This window comes from Chiloscyllium punctatum, chromosome 25, assembly GCF_047496795.1.
Source record: "Chiloscyllium punctatum isolate Juve2018m chromosome 25, sChiPun1.3, whole genome shotgun sequence".
NCBI lineage: Eukaryota > Metazoa > Chordata > Chondrichthyes > Orectolobiformes > Hemiscylliidae > Chiloscyllium > Chiloscyllium punctatum.
The window spans coordinates 31,530,602-31,550,730 of NC_092763.1; positions in this window are offsets into that span (position 1 = coordinate 31,530,602).

Sequence of the window (20,129 nt, forward strand, 5' to 3'; positions counted from 1 at the left end):
ATAGTGTCATTCTTTCAGTGTTGTTGGGTCAAAATCCTGGAATTCCTTCCATAACAGCACTGTGGGTGTACCTACACTAGATGGATAAGGAGCAATTATTCAAGAAGACAGTTCACCACCTTCTCAAGGCAAATCTGGATGGGCAACAAATGCTGGTCCAACCATCCCCTAAATGAATTTTTAAAAATCTTGTCATTTGCAGCCATGATATGGTTTTGTATCTGCATTATAATAAAGCTCTCATGAAAGTGAAAGTTAGAGGTAGCACTGAAATGATGTAAAGGGGGTTTTCTATTAAGTATATGAGCAGGTTTTATGTCAACATTGAGACAATTAAGCTTTGTCTAGAGCATAAAGAGCTAAGGCTCACCGATAAGAATAATCCAAAACACAGAAGCTAAAATATTTAGAATAATCAGGAAAGACTGGTAATTCCTGAAATCTTAAAACTATAGTCCTGGACATACTAATTGAAGAATCTCCATTGTCTCACCCTCTGACATTTTTGATTGATTATTGCTAACAATTTATAATCACAGTGCAAACAATATTTGTCTTGTAAAACTCACCAAAAGATGTATGGCTTGAAATGCTCTGTCAGATTAATTCAGCAATAGATTCCATATATTCTTTGGAGCTTAGACAAGTGAGAGGTGTTCTATAAAAATATTTTTATGAATAAAGTATAGATTTGAAGTTTCAAAAAAATTCAAAGAAACATCTAACATTCTTTCAAAGCCTGATTGGGTAAATGCTGAGGAACTGCTTCACCTGGTTTTAGAGTCTGAAACTTTGATATTTAGGACTGAACTGAGGAGACATTTCTTCACTCTCAGGTTTTGATTTTCTTTGCAAATCTCGACCCTAGTAATCTGTGAATCCTCAGTCATTGTGTACATTCAAGATGAAAGTTAAAGATATTTGAACATTAAAGAATTCAGGGGGTATGGGCATAGGCTAAGGAAATGGAGTTTTTGAAAATTTGTTCACTGGATGTAGATGCACTTGAATAGGCTAGTTGTCCATCCCTAATTGAAAGGTGAAAGCTGTTTTCTTGAACCATTGCAATCCATTTGATGTAAAAGCGACCATAGTGCTGATAAGGGAATTTCAGGATTCTGACCCCTTGACAATGAGAGAAAAGCAATATATATCCAAGTCAAGGTGATCTGTGACTTGCAGGGGAACCTTCAGATTAGAACACAATTAGTGAATTCTGAAGAAGAGTTCACACAATTTCTAATTCTTGACTGTGACTCACTCTTTAGTATCAGAGCAAGAAAGGCCCTTTAAGACCCCTCTGGAGGAAAATGTAGAGGCCACAAAGGAAGCATTAGCAAGGCTGCCTCTTTATACCCCTTACCAGTTCAGATACTGACAACGCATTGGCAACTTGCTAGATTAGAATCAGAAGCACAGGCTGATGAACACATTATTGCCACAATTTCACAACCGGCTGAGGAAGAAACGCCCTGGGTTGCTGGTAATCAGAGGAGTGTTTTGGGATCTATAGCAGACACCCAATTAGCCCAGGCAGGAAGGGACCCTGTGATGGTGGCTTTTAGAGGAAGGAAGGAACAGGAGCAGCAAGCGGGTATGTGAGAGGTAATAGTCCTCATCGCCCAGAGGCTTAGTACTGCAGCGATGTTGGGGACCCAGCTGCTACAAACAAATGATTGTCTGGAAACTTCCATGAAATTGGTGTGCAAATATACATTTCTCCAGCCAGCTGTCTGTGGCCATGATGATATCTTAGCAATTCATTTACTAGCCTCACAGATTAAAATTGGCCTTAAGGAGGGCATACCGTACGGAAATCACCATTCAGCAAATGTGGCTGTGTTCTGGATAACAAGGTTAAGAGTAGAACAAAAAAAAGTGTTAAAATCCAAGCAAACCATAAACCTATATCTTGACTAATAGCTCTGAACATTATGCTCTCCATAATGTTTAATGAGAAAGATCTTCAAGATCACATTTACAAGGCTAGTAATCTCACAAACCAAACAGCAAGCTGTAATGAAGTGTGAATCTGATTCCACTCTCCTGGACAGCTAAGTTATGGAAATAAAGCTCAGTTGATTTTCAATTTATTACTGCAATTTTCTGAAGCAAATTGAGTGACAATATCTAAGGTTATGCGGAGAGCTGAGGTATTAACTCAAGCCAAGTAATAAAACCCTTCTTTAGTTGGTAGATGCATAATACTGTAAGTGAAAGATTTGGTATAAGATTTAGTGGGTTTATTTCTTTGTAAATCTGAATATTTTATCTTCCTTTCTGTCGATCAACTTTCAAAATGAGAAAAAATGTTTCAAATGTACAGTGCAAATCTGTCTTAAATTCTAAAATTGCAATGCTTACAAGTCTATTTGCTTCATTTGAAAGATTCACTTACCATGATGGGATTAACCAATCAACTAACACAAGGAATATAAAACTTTAGGAAGGAAGCAACAATTGCTACAGCATAAGAAGAGGGTGCTGATTGACTGCACTATGGTAGATGAATAAGATTCGATATTAAAAAAATGCGTTGTTTCGAGCTAAGGGTGTACTTCTTTTGCTGCAGGTGTACTTTCCAAATTTTCAAGAAGAAAATGTACTCTTGTTTTGATTAATTTGAAAAGACCATAAGACATAGGAGCTGTGGTAGGTCATCTATAGAGTCATGATCTCCCAACTCCTGTACTCAATACTCTGACCAATAAAGGAAAGCATACCAAACGCCTTCTTCACTATCCTATCTACCTGCGACTCCACTTTCAAGGAGCTATGAATCTGCACTCCAAGGTCTCTTTGTTCAGCAACACGCCATAGGACCTTACCGTTAAATGTATAAGTCCTGTTAAGATTTGCTTTCCCAAAATGCAGCACCTCGCATTTATCTGAATTAAACTCCATCTGCCACTTCTCAGCTCATTGGCCCATCTGGTCCAGATTCTGTTGTAATCTGAGGTAACCCTCTTCGCTGTCCACTACACCTCCAATTTTGGTGTCATCTGCAAACTTATTGGTCTGTAAGGAGATGATGGCTGATCTGATAACCATCAAATCTAGTTTACTGTCTTTCTCTCCTACCCCTTGATTCCCTTACTGATTAAAAATTAGACTGTCACAGCTTGAATATTGTTTAGATTAGATTAGATTACTTACAGTGTGGAAACAGGCCTTTCGGCCCAACAAGTCCACACCGCCCCGCCGAAGCGTAAGCCACCCATACCCCTACATGTACATCTACATCTACCCCTTACCTAACACTATGGGCAATTTAGCATGGCCAATTCACCTGACCTGCACATCTTTGGACTGTGGGAGGAAACCAGAGCACCCGGAGGAAACCCACGCAGACACGGGGAGAACGTGCAAACTCCACACAGTCAGTCGCCTGAGGCAGGAATTGAACCCGGGTCTCCGGCGCTGTGAGGCAGCAGTGCTAACCACTGTGCCACCGTGGTTATTCTTAACCACCAAAAAGATTCCACAGGTTCACTACCCTCAGAGGAAAAATTCATCCTCATCTTTGCAATAAATGGTTGACCCCTTTTGAGGTTATGCTGTCTAGTCCTGGGCTACCTCACAAGGGGGAAAAAAATCTCTCCACATCTACCCTGTAAAATGTCCTAAGAGTCTTATATGTTTTATTAAGGGCAACTCTGACTCTTCTAAATTCTAATGAGCACAGGGCTAACTGACTCAATCTTTCCTCACAAGAAAATCCCTCCATATCCAGGATTAGCCTAATGCACTTTCTGGACTGCCGCCAATGCCAGTATATCTTTCCTTAGATAAAGGGACCAAAACTATTCTCACAGTATTCAAGATGTTGTCTGACCAGTGCCTGCATAGTTTTAATAAGTCTTCCCTATTTTTATACTCTGTTCACTTTGAAATAAAGGCCAACAGTCCAATTGCCTTCCCTATTGCCCATTGAATTTAGAGGAGTTTTTCTGTGATTCATGCATGAAGACTGCAAAATCCCTCTATGCTGCAGCTTTCTGCAGTCTTTCGTCATTTAAATAATATTATCTTCACCTCTTCTTCCTGCAAAAACGCATAATTTCACATTTTCTCACATTATATGTCATCTAACAAATTTTTGTCCATTCATTTAACCTGTCAATATCCTTTTGCAGAATCTTTCTGTCACCCTCACTACTTACCTTTCCATCTGTTTGAAAAATCATTTGAATCTAAAAGTTGAAGTTCTAAATTGGGGAAAGGCCAATTTTGACGGTATTAGGCAAGATCTTTTGAAAGCTGATTGGAGGCAGATGTTCGCAGGTAAAGGGACGGCTAGAAAATGGAAAGCCTTCAGAAATGAGATAACAAGAATCCAAAGAAAGTATATTCCTGTCAGGGTGAAAGGAAAGGCTGGTAGGTATAGGGAATGCTGGATGACTAAAGAAATTGGGGGTTTGGTTAAGAAAAAGAAGGAAGCATATGTCAGGTATAGACAGGATAGATCGAGTGAATCCTTAGAAGAGTATGAAGAAATTAGGAGTATACTTAAGAGGGAAATCAGGAGGACAAAACGGGGACATGAGATAGCTTTGGCAAATCGAATTAAGGAGAATCCAAAGGGTTTTTACAAATATATTATGGACAAAAGGGTAACTAGGGAGAGAATAGGGCCCCTCAAAGATCAGCAAGGCGGCCTGTGTGTGGAGCTGCAGAAAATGGGGGAGATACTAATTGAATATTTTGTATCAGTATTTACTGTGGAAAAGGATATGGAAGATATAGACTGTAGGGAAATAGATGGTGACATCTTGCAGAATACAGAGGAGGAAGTGCTGGATGTCTTGAAATGGTTAAAAGTGGATAAATCCCCAGGACCTGATCAGGTGTACCCGAGAACTCTGTGGGAAGCTAGAGAAGTGATTGCTGGGCCTCTTCCTGAGATATTTGTACCATCAATAGTCACAGGTGAGGTGTCGGAAGACTGGAGGTTGGCAAACGTGGTGCCACTGTTTAAGAAGGGCGGTAAAGACAAGCCAGGGAACTATAGGCGAGTGAGCCTGACCTCGGTGGTGGGCAAGTTGTTGGAGGGAATCCTGAAGGACAGGACGTACATGTATTTCGAAAGGCAAGGCTTGATTCTGCTGACATGCCCCCCACAGACCCCACTGTCACTATACCCACACCCCAGAACCCCGAGGGCAACATTACCCCTGCTCATGCCTCCACCCCCATTCCCCCCACCATCATACCCACTCCAGGTACTGGCTCCGACACCACTCCCAGCTCCACACCCACACCAGATCCCAGCTCCCGACCCTGCCGAGTTTTTACCATCCCTCCAGACCTCCCACTCACTGAGGACGAACGATCAGTCCTCAGCAAAGGACTCACCTTCATCCCCCACCGTCCACGCATCAATGAATTTAATACACGACGTGACATCGAACAATTCTTCCGTCGCCTCCGCCTCCGAGCTTACTTTCACAATCAGGACTCCCGCCCACCTTCCGAGGACCCCTTCGCCCACCTCCAACACACTGCATCCACCTGGACACCCCGCGCTGACCTATTACCTGCCCTCGACCTCTTCATTTCCAACTGCCGCCGGGACATTAACCGCCTCAACCTGTCGTCCCCCCTCCCCCACTCTAACCTCTCACCCTCACAACGCGCAGCCCTCCAATCCCTCTGCTCCAATCCCAACCTCACCATCAAGCCAGCGGATAAAGGGGGCGCAGTGGTAGTCTGGCGCACTGACCTCTAAACCGCTGAAGGCAAACGCCAACTCGAGGACACCTCTTCCTACTGCTCCCTCGACCATGACCCCACCCCCCATCACCAAACCATCATCTCCCAGACCATACAGAACCTCATCACCTCAGGAGATCTCCCACCCACAGCTTCCAACCTCATAGTCCGGGAACCCCGCACTGCCCGGTTCTACCTCCTTCCCAAGATCCACAAGCCTGATCACCCTGGCCGACCCATTGTCTCAGCATGCTCCTGCCCCACTGAACTCATCTCTACCTACCTTGACACTGTCCTATCCCCCCTAGTCCAGGAACACCCCACATACGTTCGAGACACCACCCACGCCCTCCACCTCCTCCAAGACTTCCGTTTCCCTGGCCCCCAACGCCTTATCTTTACCATGGATATCCAATCCCTCTACACCTCCATTCGCCATGACCAGGGCCTCCAAGCCCTCCGTTTTTTTCCTCTCCAGACGTCCCCAACAGTACCCTTCCACTGACACTCTCATTCATTTGGCCGAACTGGTCCTCACCCTTAACAATTTCTCCTTTGAATCCTCCCACTTCCTCCAGACCAAAGGCGTAGCCATGGGCACACGTATGGGCCCCAGCTATGCCTGTCTCTTTGTTGGCTATGTAGAACAGTTGATCTTCCGTAATTACACCGGCACCACTCCCCACCTCTTCCTCCGCTACATTGATGACTGCATTGGCACCACCTCGTGCTCCCGCGAGGAGGTTGAGCAATTCATCAACTTCACCAACACATTCCACCCTGACCTTAAATTTACCTGGACTATCTCTGACACCTCGCTCCCCTTCCTGGACCTCTCCATCTCCATTAGTGACGACCGACTTGACACTGACATTTTTTACAAACCCACTGACTCCCATAGCTACCTGGATTACACCTCTTCCCACCCTATCTCTTGCAAAAATGCCATCCCTTATTCCCAATTCCTCCGCCTCTGCCGTATCTGCTCCCAGGAGGACCAGTTCCACCATAGGACACACCAGATGGCCTCCTTCTTTAGAGACCGCAATTTCCCTTCCCACGTGGTTAAAGATGCCCTCCAACGCATCTCGTCCACATCCCGCACCTCCACCCTCAGACCCCACCCCTCCAACCGTAACAAGGACAGAACGCCCCTGGTGCTCACCTTCCACCCTACAAACCTTCGCATCAACCAAATCATCCACCGACATTTCCGCCACCTCCAAAAAGACCCCACCACTAGGGATATATTTCCCTCCCCACTCCTTTCCGCCTTCCGCAAAGACCGTTCCCTCCGTGACTACCTGGTCAGGTCCACACCCCCCTACGACCCACCCTCCCATTCTGGCACTTTCCCGTGCCACCGCAGGAACTGTAAAACCTGTGCCCACACCTCCTCCCTCACCTCTATCCAAGGCCCTAAAGGAGCCTTCCACATCCATCAAAGTTTCACCTGCACATCCACCAATATCATTTATTGTATCCGTTGCTCCCGATGTGGTCTCCTCTACATTGGGGAGACTGGGCGCCTCCTAGCAGAGCGCTTTAGGGAACCTCTCCGAGACACCCGCACCAATCAACCAAACCGCCCCGTGGCCCAACATTTCAACTCCTCCTCCCACTCTGCCGAGGACATGGAGGTCCTGGGCCTCCTTCACCGCCGCTCCCTCACCACCAGACGCCTGGAGGAAGAACGCCTCATCTTCTGCCTTGGAACACTTCAACCCCAGGGCATCAATGTGGACTTCAACAGCTTCCTCATTTCCCCTTCCCCCACCTCATCCTAGTTTCAAACTTCCAGCTCAGTTGCTGTCTCCTTGACTTGTCCGACCTGCCTATTTTCTTTTCCACCTATCCACTCCACCCTCTCCTCCTTGACCTATCACCTTCATCTCCTCCCCCACTCACCCATTGTACTCTATGCTACTTTCTCCCCACCCCCACCCTCCTCTAGCTTATCTCTCCATGCTTCAGGCTCACTGCCTTTATTCCTGATGAAGGGCTTTTGCCCAAAACGTTGATTTCGCTGCTCGTTGGATGCTGCCTGAACTGCTGTGCTCTTCCAGCACCACTAATCCAGTATTTGGTTTTCAGCATCTGCAGTCATTGTTTTTACCTTGTTGATTCGGGATAGTCAACATGGCTTTGTGCGTGGGAAATCATGTCTCACAAACTTGATTGAGGTTTTTAAAGAAGTAACATTGAAGATTGATGAGGGCAGAACAGTAGATGTAATCTATATGGACTTCAGTAAGGCGTTCGACAAGGTTCCCCATGGGAGACAGATTAGCAAGGTTAGACCTCATGGAATACAGGGAGAACTAGCTCAAAGGTAGAAGACAGAGAGTGGTGGTGGAGTGTTGTTTTTCAGACTGGAGGCCTGTGACCAGTGGAGTGCCACAAGGATCGGTGCTGGGCCCTCTACTTTTTGTCATTTACATAAATGATTTGGATGCAAGCATAAGAGCTACAGTTAGTAAGTTTGCAGATGACACCAAAATTGGAGGTGGAGTGGACAGCGAAGAGGGTTACCTCAGATTACAACAGGATCTGGACCAGATGGGCCAATGAGCTGAGAAGTGGCAGATGGAGTTTAATTCAGATAAATGCAAGCTGCTGCATTTTGGGAAAGCAAATCTTAACAGGACTTTTACACTTAATGGTAAGGTCCTAGGGAGTGTTGCTGAACAAAGAGACCTTGGAGTGCAGGTTCATAGCTCCTTGAAAGTGGAGTCGCAGGTAGATAGGATAGTGAAGAAGGCATTTGGTATGCCTTCTGTTATTGGTCAGAGTATTGAGTACAGGAGTTGGGAGGTTATGTTGTCGCTGTACAGGACATTGGTTAGGCCACTGTTGGAATATTGCATGCAATTCTGGTCTTCTTCCTATCGGAACGATGTTGTGAAACTTGAAAGGGTTCAGAAAAGATTTACAAGGATGTTGCCAGGGTTGGAGGATCTGAGCTACAGGGAGATGCTGAACAGGCTGGCGCTATTTTCCCTGGAGCATCGGAGGCTGAGGGTGACCTTATAGAGGTTTACAAAATTATGAGGGGCATGGATAGGATAAATAGACAAAGTCTTTTCCCTGGGGTCGGGGAGTCCAGCACTAGAGGGCATAGGTTTAGGGTGAGAGGGTAAAGATATAAAAGAGATGTAAGGGGCAACTTTTTCACGCAGTGGGTGGTACATGTCTGAAATGAGCTGCCAGAGGATGTGGTGGAGGCTGGTACAATTGCAACATTTAAGAGGCATTTGGATGGGTATATGAATAAGAAGGGTGTGGATGGATATGGGCCGGGTGCTGGCAGGTGGGACTAGATTGGGTTGGGTTATCTGGTCGGCGTGGACGGGTTGGACTGAAGGGTCTGTTTCCATGCTGTACATCTCTATGACTCTAATTTTAAACTCGTACTCTGGAATCAACAAAGACAATGTATCTGCTATATAATATATATATTTTAATTCAATAGTGATTAATACGTCTGTAAGTTGAGGCTGTGCCATTTCTAACACGAGACAATAAAATCTAAATCCAAAGTTGAGAAAACCCTTACATTGATCAGACATGACCTTGTTGAGAAAATTAGAAAGTTCCAGTAGTCTTACATTATTTAGAGCCAAACTTTTGAACTTTGAAAAAAAAATCATCTTTTGTAATAATAGAGAAAATTGGAAACTGACTTGGTTCATTAGAATCAGGTCTACAGAAAATTACCATAGAGTAGCTAAAACTACACAGGATCTTACAGCGGCCAGAATGACGTGGGTTGTGGCAATGTTTGTGACAGAATCGGGTTTCAAGGCTAGTTTCTTATTAGGCAATAGTAAGTTGCCTATTAAGGACAATCATTGCTTGATAGCCACCATATTAATGACACACAAAAATAGGCAGGGGAATTGTAATTGTCAGTTAGGGAGTTGCAAAGACACCTGTCTGAAGTGTGGCCGGTTATGTATAGGCACTGCTCATCAAAATCCATGATCACTGCCAAAAAAAAGGGTGGAACAATCAAGTTGGCTGAGGGAAAGCAGAGGTATTTATTGAGATGGGGACAAAGATTTGAGAGATGTAATCTCAAAGTATAGGAGGGTGAGTGATGTAGGGAATGACACCAGCATGGCCTCCATAGGAAGAATATACAGAAGCAAGGTGGGCATCATTAAAGTGTAATGTCACATCTCAGAGGGAAAGGAAGACTGTTGCAAGCAAATTTCAATATAAGAGTCTTCTCATGATGAGGAGGGTGCTCCAATATAGACCGGATACAGTGTGATGCGTCATCCTAGTGTGCTGTGCTCTGCACAGTTGGAACAGATGATGAGGCAATGTACAAGATGCTGAGGAACTGGAAGAAAAGGAGCAGTCTTCCAAAGAGGAGGATAAGGAATTGGGGAGCAGCAAGCTGTCCTTGTGCATGACAGAGCTCAATTGCATTGCACAACAGAGACCAGATAGGGTCTGACTGACACTTGGTTTTAGTAGATGAGGTCGATGCAGCCGACTATCAGGGAATGCACGGTGGCACAGTGGTTAGCACTGCTGCCTCACAGCGCCAGAGACCCGGGTTCAATGGAGTTTGCACATTCTCCCCGTGACTGCGTGGGTTTCCTCCAGGTGCTCCGGTTTCCTCCCACAGTCTAAAGATGTGCAGGTCAGGTGAATTGGTCATGCTAAATTGCCCGTAGTGTTAGGTAAGGGGTAGATGTAGGGGTATGGGTGGGTTACGCTTCGGCGGGGCGGCCTGTTTCCACACTGTAAGTAATCTAATCTAATCTAAAAAAAAGTAATCTAATCTACTGATTTTGCTCGTGTTCCCTTTTGCTGACTGTAAATGAAAGCTCATGTTTGGAACTGTCCAATTGCTTGCCTGATTGTGATGTTCCCCTACGGACAAACTGTAAGTCAACAGTGGCCACTGGGGACACATTAGCACTGACTTAGGGATGGTGTTTAAATGCAATGCAGCTAAGGACAAGTAAATTATGTGGCCTGATGATTAAACAGCAATTAGGCTGAGAAATGGGGTTGTATATTCAAGGGAGTGTCAGTTATGTTGGCTATATGCTGTAATCAGTGTGACTTTGTGGCTGCTGTGCCATTACATTGCCAGTGCAGGGCAAGGCTGGTTTGCCAACATTTGTCCTGGTGCATGGAGACCTTTTAAAGATGACATGGGTGGCAGGGATGCAGGTCTTTTGGTGGACATCTGCTAAGTGCCGAGTTGTTTCGTAAACAGCATATGGTAAGATGAGGCTAGACTTGGATGAGACAGATGCCATAGGGTTGGGGTAAATTGTTAATGAGGTGAGTTTGGTCAGATATGGTGAAAGATCTTGCTAAGCCTCACAATGAGACCGCCTACAAAAACTCAAAACAATTCAAACTTGGCCAGAAGTGTCTAAGATTCAGCCTGACATTCCACAGTAGAGCATGTATGAAAAGGGCTTTAAAACATTAAACAATATTTTTTGAAATGTTTAGATGTGGGTTCAGTATTTACAAACGTGGTGGACCATAGATCTGTCAAAAATATCCCAAAAATTTTGAAAAAGTGATATACGTGTATACGTGTATTCAATTTATAAATGTTTTATCACAAGAAGGAAAAAATACTACTTCATGGAGGAAATTATTTATCGTACAACTTTCAGTGATTTAAACTTTAACTCATGTGATTTTGAATAACTACGTTCCACTTTATCTTATAGACACAATTAAGAAATGTTATCAGGCAAATTCCACACAACTATGACATACCAACAATATAATTTTATCACTTAGCCTCGGCTTTATAATTATAGCAGAATAGTTTTTTTCCCACAGAATTCAGACATAATAATCTATGAAACTCAGATTTTCAAAGGATTGACACATCAAACCCAAGAATTCAGAACTTCTAGTTGTTCAAGGGCATAGGCATAATTGTTTCTCTTCAAAATCTTAAATGTTTACGCAGTGCCATTGTTTCTGTTTGTAATAGAATAAAATAATTGTGTTGCTTTCATAATTATTTTATTCTGCATAGGCATTCATTCAACGTAAACTACTAATTCATTGAAAAGAAATAGATAGGACTGTACTGTATGATGTGCATGCTCTGTCCAAACAGCTGACACTCCATCTGAAGAGGAACACAGTGATTGGGTTTTAGTATGCATTTGTGGTGCAGGAAAAAGAAGGAGCACTCCTTCATATACTGCAAAACCACCCTAGGCTGCTATTACCCAGGAAACCAAAAATTACCTCTCACCTGAACAAATATGAACACACCACCCTCCTCCCCACATCTAGTCATTCACAAAACCCAAGAAACCACAATTTCTTTTGGGCTACAGGCAGCAAGACCATCCAGAATTGTGTTCATATTCCTGTCTGGTGTCTGCTTGATTATAACAAAGCTATTTCCTCAAAATGGATCAAATCTCCTGCCCAGAAGTCCGTTTTACAGAATCTGGCTGATGTCAAGCAGCAACGAAAGGAACAGCAGAGGAGGAACATGAAGAACAGAGGAAGATGAACTTGATTACAGGAAAATCTTGTATTGTATTAAGATGTTTCAAGACAGTGCCAGAGGTGGCAATACTTTGCATATGACACGTGAAAAAACACTTTTCACTTTTTTTATATATACACGTGACAATAAATCTAATCCAATCTAAATCATTGAGTGTCAAGCAGACAGCAGAAGCAACTCAATATCTGTCTTATAAACTGTATCAAGTATGCCTTTTGGCAGTTTGTCATATAAGAGAAGAAAGTAAGAACTTAGAGCATTTTTCATCCCCTAAAAATGTCCCAAATGTTTCAGAGCTAGTGAAATACTTCTCAACTATAACTATGCTTGTAATAAAAATGGATATTGGCATCAATTAATTTGTAATGATGTCCTGGAGTTACCTTTTCCTTATTGCTTAATATCTTACATACCTACAGAAATTCCATCTTAGATATCAGATGTCAAGGCTGTAAAGCGAATGTTTGTCAGTCTTTCTTATGTATCAGTCCTATGATATTAGTGACTCACGTACTAATTTTTCTAAAAATATTACAAGAATAAAGAACAGGAACAGACAATTCAACTCACTAAGTCTGTTCCTCTGTGGCCAAGCTGTAGCTTGACTTCAAAATTTAAATGCAACCATTGTTTTGCATAGATCAGAAAAAGGTTCATTCCTCCAAATGTTCCCCTACTGAAAGAAAAGGACCACTAGAAATTTCATTGTGAAGTGTTTCTGAACCTTGGTGGTGTTAGCAGATGTCTTCCTAGACTTCCAGCTTAACCTTAATGGTTGAGTAATTCTGGGGCTGTTATCTCCTCCTATTGCTTGACCACAAATGTTCTCTTTGATGTGCGTTTAATGCAGGAATTCATAATCCACATTAAAATTGGTTGGTTTCCAGCAACAAATGAAAACAATTGCATAGGAATGTATCAAGAATGGACAACATATAAACCATGTAGGTTAAAAAAGCAACCAAATGATCTGAAGGGTGTCACGGTGGCACAGTGGTTAGCACTGCTGCCTCACAGCGCCAGAGACCTGGGTTCAATTCCTGCCTCAGGCGACTGACTGTGTGGAGTTTGCACATTCTCCCCGTGTCAGAGTGGGTTTCTTCCGGGTGCTCCGGTTTCCTCCCACAGTCCAAAGATGTGCAGGTCAGGTGAATTGGCCATGCTAAATTGCCCGTAGTGTTAGGTAAGGGGTAAATGGGGTGGGTTGCGCTTCGGCGGGGCGGTGTGGACTTGTTGGGCCGAAAGGCCTGTTTCCACACTGTAAGTAATCTAATCTAATCTAAAAAAAATGCCTGGGCAGTAAGGATTCATGAGGTTGGACCTTTGATAATGAGAATGTGATGACCTTCCACAGAGAATGGCTCTAAGCAAACACAAAGATTGAATAGAAAGGCATTGAATTGCAGTTAGATCCTACTAAATACATGGTTAGGTTTATGACTCATTGATTTTGGCAATGTATTTCATGCTGTCGTGATTTCTTATCATACATTAATAACCCAACTTTGATGTTGGGTGCATTTCTTGGCCAGAGAAATGGATGTGCTCGCTACTCACAAGACCTACTGGCTTCCATGCCTCTAGCACCATATTTGAAGTGTAGCAGTATATCCCTTGAGAAATTATAAGGTGGAGATGAACTCTCACACTAGGCAAAAGTGAGGACTACAGATGCTGGAGATTAGAGTAGAGAGTGTGGTGCTGGAAAAGCACAGCAGGTCAGGCAGCATCTGAGGAGTAGGAGAATAGATGTTTTGGGCAAAAGCCCTTCACTAGGAAGGACTTATGAAGGGCTTTTGCCCGAAACGTCAATTCTTCTGCTCATCGGATGTTGCCTGACCTGCTGTGCTTTTGCAGCACCACTTTCATGACACTGAACTCTTACACTGGAGAGCTGGACTTTGAAAATGCCTCTGAAGTGAAGTAAGCTAGATCCCCACTTCCAGGACAGAGATCTGGAACTGCTGTTGTACAGGACGGTGGAGAGAGTGCAGCTGCTTTTTCTTCTGACTGCCAAATTAAGCCATACCAATAGATCTAGCAACCTGAACTGAAATTGCATCATGGTCAGTGCTGTGTCCTGGGTTAAAATAGTGCCTTCGTCAGGGCTTATGCCCAAAACATCGATTCTCCTGCTTCTCTGATGCTGCCAGCTCTACTGTGCTTTTCCAGCACCTCACGCCCCAGTGCCTCAAAAAGGTCAATGATCTTCTGCAGTGCACAAATAATGCCAGCATTTTCTTTCTGCTACCTCACACTCAGGTGACCAGCACTGGCATTAACTCTTCCACTGCATACTTCTCACCAAGGCTGAAGGGCTACGACTTTCAGTATTGCATGCTTCATCTCTACATAAGTGCTTTCATCCACTTCATCCTCTTAAACTATTAACCCTTCCTATTCTGTGCCCTTCCTGCTCACTCGGTGTGGACACCTCATCACCTGTCATGTTCACGCATTCCCACAAACTGATTTTGCATCCACTTTCACCATACTCCCTTTGTCTCATTACAGGAAAAACTGGCCAACAATCGGGCCAACACTGGCTTGGTGGGGCAGGGTTGTTGGTCCTTAGTCCCTACAAGAAGAAACACTGGAGTTGACCAAAGAAGAATAGAACATCTAATACGGAAGCAGGGAGACACCAATGGACAAGCTGCACTGGAAACACCTGATAAGTTTCACTGTGTTGTGCTACTAATACAATTACTGCTCGTGACAATTCATTCTTAATCTGCAAAAGCTTTTATTCATCTTTTATAAACAATTCCCTTCCTTATGCAGACACCAGCAGCATACAGTGAACCTATGCTAAGGCCAGCACTGGAAACCCTCAGCTCTTTCTACATCTCAGATGAAGAAATGAGTGAAGCCTAGAGGATACACAGGAAGGGTGTTCACCTGCACCCTTCACCAGCTCAGAGATTTTCACTTTGATCAGTTTTCCTTCTCGACAAGGTGCACAATTTGGTTGGCACATCACTTAGTATGTCCCTGTAGGCAGTCAAGGAAGAAATGTCCGTGTCTCAGAGTTCTCCACTCAGAACACTGCCAGGCATCTGGTCAGGCAGGTGTATCAGAGACAGTCAGTAAACTGGAATGAAAGATGGAGGTATTCATCAACATTCTCATTGACTCTAAAATTGGCTTTGGCATGGGCACCTGACTGTCTCCATGGACAGGTTGGCGAATGCCTTGGAGATTCAGGATTATCAGAATGCACAGTGATTGCCAGATATGCACATCAACTTGTTCTTCATTGATTTAATCATGGGTACTCAGCAAGGCAAGAGGAGGACAAGACATATCAATCTCACTCTAGGTGCCACACTCTCAGGGATTCGAGGGGTGATTCACATGGAGGCGAAGCAACACTTAAATACCCAGAAGCTTCTCAAGACACTCCAGAGGTCCACAGCCCCCAACCAACTGTGATCCCAAAGCCTGAAGCAGTGCAAACTGAGAAGCGTGAGCCTCCACCTGGGTAGAAAACTAACAGCAGGCCTGGGTCCTCCAGACCCAAATGAAACAGGCCAACTGTCTTAAGTTTCCCAAGTCAACAGTGATAATAACATCAGGCTCGCTGCAGTCTAGCTGTAGACATTAGGTCTGCATCTAGATGTAGTGGTAGGTAGTGGAAGAAGACATCATATTGGCATAGGTGCTACATCATTGTGAAAAATATGTCACTTTTATTAATATATTTTCACTTGCACTGTTACTATATCTGCGATAGTATATACTGTCAGACCTAGTTAAGTCACAATCATGTGAGAGATGAGCAACCTCTTCGGACATTTGAAGGACTAAATAAATTGTAATCATAAAGCATTGCTCATTTTTCACAAGCCACTGACTCCTTGACTATAGATAGCCTCAGACATCCTTATAAATGTAGGCAACACTGAGAAAAAAAACACAATGTGGAGGGAATATGCTTCGGTATGGCCTGCCGAAATCATTGCATACTTACATCCATGGTTTGGATATTCAGCCTCGGACTTTTGGGTAACCATCCTCCTAGGTGGACTTCGGGACAGGCAGCAGAGGAAAGTGGCCGAACATAGGCTGATAGCTAAGTTCGGTACCCATAGGAAGGGCCTCAACCGGGACCTTGGGTTCATGTCACATTACAGGTGATCACCATTGCACTACACACACAGATATACCTACACACACACACTTTCACATACACAAGGACACAGGTACATGCAGACGTGCACACAGACACCCACACACACCCTTATAGACACACACACTCCCACACTCACACATGCACCCCCTCACAGACTTAAGACACTCTGCACTCACTACTCACACACACGTTCTCACACTCACAACCCCCACCCCAGACAGACACACACACACACAAAGACCCACATGTACACATATATTTTGTGTGGTGAATTTGTACTTGCAGAGTTACATTGCACTTTGCTCAAAAACTGCATACATTCATGTCAAACTCTGAGCTCAAAAACTGCATGAATTTATGTAAAACTCTGTTATCTCACTTTTTAGATTAGAATCAATATAAACATCAGGTCATAGACAGAGACACAGGGGGCTAACACCTTCAACATATTGTCTAGCTATCACCATTGTTTTCAGCTAACCCGAGAATGCAACTTAAAAAAAAGGGTTTTGTGATTTACACATGAAAGAAGTGAAACTATCACTGTATTCTAACAGGTGAAAGGCTTAACAGACAATCAGTTTTTCAATGTATAATTTCTGTAACATCACACTGCAAATTTTTGCTATAAATTCTGTGTTACGATCGAGCCCTCCACAATCACTTGATGAAGGAGTGTTGCTCCGAAAGCTAATATGCTTCCAATTAAACCTGTTGGACTATAACATGTGTGATTTTTAACTTTTTACATCCATCTATAAGTGAGAGCGCAGAATGACCAATGGTTTCACAAATCTGTGCAGAGAAAGATTCATTCGCGGTATCAGATTTTTCAAGGGAGTGCAGTGCCATTCACAGCTGGGAGGTGTACAGCTCATATGTGTACTCCATCTCATAGCACATTGATGTCCACAGAAAAGCTGGACTAAGTGCTGCCTCTCACCCATTCAGTGCTTTCCTAGAAGTCAATCAAGCATTTCAAAGTTACTTAACAGCATATATATTTTAATTGGACATGTTATGACACACCTCCAGAGTTAGTGGACCTTCTACTTGACAATCTAATCAACTTCTAAACTATTGAAGACTAAAGTGGAAGGGTCAAAGGCGATTCCTCAGGATTCCTGTCAACGTGGTGGCTATTAGGAGGAACTTCACTACACATTCTTCAAATGTTGCATCCTAATGGATGCCTTAAAATCTACTTAATGTTAGCACCATGAGATTTTAATGCACCGTCTCACTGCTGCTTTTTCCTAAGAGTTACGTATGGCAGGTTATGTGTACATACTTAAAAGTGGGATAATCTGAAGGTATCACATGTACAATCACATGGAAAAGGAGACATTTATTCAGTAGCTCTAAAAATCAAGGATTTCAAAAATAACAAGGTCAACTTCCCCCTTGCATTAAGCAGGGGCTGCTTGCCAGATTAGCAGCAGAATTGCAAACAATTAAACAAAGTCAAAACTCAGCTCATCCATTATGGAAGAAGGTAGCTATGAAGTTGCCTCTAATCTTTAGGCTCTGTGATGCATTTCTTCACCATGCTGTCTTGGCCTGATGAGTTACGTCATCTTCATCCTCAGAAATTGCTGTCAACCTCCCATTTTCACTCCATCCAGTACATTCTGATTTTGTTGGCTGCAGTTGCGAAGGGCACAACATGCCGCAATAATGTGGGATTCTCATCTACACCATCCCATGAGGACCCACTGAAATGCTCTGGGCATTGAAACATCACTTTTTGGAAGCTGATGCTATATCCCAGTGTAGACCTAGTGGAAGTGTGCGTAGTATTGTATCTTCCTTTTGCATCAGTCTAAGGATTTCTTAAAGATGTGATGAAGCATGTTTGGAGGCACTATCCCTCGTCTCCTAGCAGCAATCCCTATATGGGCTATGAATTTCGGAATGATTGCAGGAACCTGTAAAATCTTTAGGAGCTTCTTCTTATGTCATCCTTTGGGATTGAGGGTCGCTTTTTTCCAGTCTGGTGTTGTGAGTTCTGAGGGGATTAAATAGCCAAATTCTGGATTAATAATCCTGCCACAAGTGAGGCAGATAGAATTTTCTGTAGAGGATGGTCCAGATGCTTGGGTTTTCACACACCCCTTTTGCTCATTGCATTTGGTATCCATCTGAGCCCGTCAGAAACCCTCAAAATGTTTTGCACCTTTGTGAATGTTTCTTCTCCCATTTCAATGGTCTTAGGCTAGAGATTCCCATGAGTTGTGAGGCTATAGCATTTTCTCAGGGAGGTTTTGAGGACTTCCGTGAAACATTTCTTCTGCTGTTCAGTAACCACTTGTCATGATGAAGCTTGGAGCAGAGATCTTATTTTGCAAGTATTGTGTGAGGCATGCAGATGATCTAACCCACCCAATACAACTTATTGAACATATCAAGTGCCTTGATATAGGGAATGTTAGCCTCAGAGAACCTTGATATTGGAGCAGATATTCTGCCAGTAAATTTGCAAGATTTCCAGATGCTTTGCTGGTGATAATTCTCAAGGGATTTGATGTACATTGTTTATGTCTCTGATGTATACTAGAGGATGCTAACACCACTGCTATGTAGGCCATGTACTTGGTGTCAGGTTTGTGGCCTTTGTCATCAAATACTCTTTTCCTTAGACAACTGATGTCTGGGCTGGCAAACTGGAGGTGATGAAGTGGGATATCCTTAATCGTCACCTGCACTGTCTTTCACACAGTTGACAAAAATGACAGGCCTGGAGAGCCAGGGTTTTCTCATTCACATCCACCTCCCAGGTGGATCTTCACCTGTCTCTTCTCCCTCAGAGGCTACGTGGCAGCTGCTAGAGATTGCTGTACTTGCTAACAATGTTGTAAACCTCATCATCTTCTTACACTGCCTTCATTGAATCAGCAAGGTCTTTTTTATTCGAGAAACAGTGATCTCCATTTGGATCCACCCTGCAAGTAAATTGGTGAGATGCCATTTAGTCATGAGGGGTTGGCAAACATAAGATCCATTGTCCATGGATGTGAGCTGTCCTGTTTAATGCTGGGTGAAGTGGAAGTTTTTTGTCAGTAGTGAGCTGAAGTCAGCAGGTACTCACTCTGATTTCCATATCAAGGTTTCTCAAAATTTATCTTGTTCAATACACTTGGTAAGTTAGGAATCTGAATATTAGTGAGGTGAGATGGGGCATTATTACATCATTTTACAAGTTATAATTCCCTTCAATTGGCAACTTGACACTGTCTAGTGAAAGTCACTACACTTCTTGTCAAATGTATGAAAGATGCAGCGGGTTGCTCAAGACGTCAAGATAGGCCTTCCAAACTTCTCACTTGACTTTGCCACAAATCCTGACATAACCCATGTCACTGAAGCCTCTATAAATTTTTACCGAGACAATCAACAGACAGATATAGAAAGGTTAAATGAATAGTAAAAACTTGGCAGTTGGAATAAAACATGGGAAAATGTGACTTTGGCAGGAAAAACGAATGAGCTGAGTATGAATAGCAACAAAATTAATAACTACGGTACAGAGAACTTTGGGGTCCTTCAACATGAGTCACAAAATACTATCATACGAGTTTAACAATTAGTAGGGAAGGCAAATGGAATGTTGACCTTTATTTCAAAGAGAATGGAGTGTAAAAATAAGGAAATGTTGCTAAAACTATGTATGACATTGTTTAGATCACACCTGGAGTACATCTCCTTATTTAGGCAAAGATTCACTGGCATACTGGTAGTCTAGAGAAGATCCACTAAATGGATCCC